Source organism: Octopus bimaculoides, chromosome 30 (genome assembly GCF_001194135.2).
Source record: "Octopus bimaculoides isolate UCB-OBI-ISO-001 chromosome 30, ASM119413v2, whole genome shotgun sequence".
Lineage (NCBI taxonomy): Eukaryota > Metazoa > Mollusca > Cephalopoda > Octopoda > Octopodidae > Octopus > Octopus bimaculoides.
The window spans coordinates 6,014,100-6,015,035 of NC_069010.1; the positions used below are offsets into that span (position 1 = coordinate 6,014,100).

At 31.1% G+C, this 936-nt stretch overlaps 1 long non-coding RNA gene across 1 annotated transcript in view; it reads right to left on the reverse strand.

Moving 5' to 3' along the window:
* Nucleotides 1-177: 177 nt before the first annotated feature.
* LOC106869262 (uncharacterized) overlaps nt 178-936 on the reverse strand; it is a 5,675-nt gene continuing 4,916 nt past the window's right edge. The window contains exon 2 of the long non-coding RNA XR_001409386.2: nt 178-602. This is a non-coding gene — a long non-coding RNA (uncharacterized LOC106869262). The remainder of the gene's footprint in view (nt 603-936) is intronic.

The window sequence follows — 936 nt, forward strand, 5'->3', positions numbered from 1 at the left end:
GCACGTAAAAAGCACCGTCCGAATGGGGCCAATGCCAGTAGCCCCTGACTGGCTCCCGTACCAGTGGCACGTAAAAAGCACCGTCCGAACAGGGCCGATGCCAGTAGCCCCTGACTGGCTCCCGTGCCAGTGGCACATAAAAACCACCATCCCAACAAATCACAAGTAACAACAACATCAACAACAAATATACTTTTATTTCCAAAACACCATATATGGACACATAGAATGGTTCCAGTCATTCTTCAAGCAGATTGCTCATTCATTCTTCATTCACTAAAATCCCTTGTTATTTCTTCTTCAATGAAACCTTGTGGTTGTCTGATCCACTCTCCTTTCTTTCTTTCTTTCTTTCTTTCTTTTGTTCACTGTCCTCACAACAGGATTTCACACCAAATCTTTCACACAAGATCCCTAATCTCCCCACCCACCCTGCACTCCTTTGCAATCCGATATCTGGATGGCGTTGTCTTAGGGATCCCCCTTGTCAGTTCGTTAACTCATTCGTCCATTATCAACCTGGGATCTTTCGGATTCACTTGTCGGATTTTTTAGCTGCAGCAGCAGACTGACGAGAGAATGACTGACCAGATTTGGATTTTCTGAAAGAAAAACAACAACAACAACAATAATAATTGTAATAATAATAATAGTAATAATAATAATAATAATAATAATAATAATAATTGTAATAATTGTAATAATAATAATAGTAATAAAAATAATAATAGTAATAAAAATAATAATAATTGTAATAATAATAATAGTAATAAAAATAATAATAATAATAATAATAATAAAAATAATAATAATAATAATAATAATAATAATAATAAAAATAATAATAGTAATAAAAATAATAATAATAATAATAATAATAATAACAATAATAATTGTAATAATAATAATAGTAATAAAAATAATAATAATAATAAT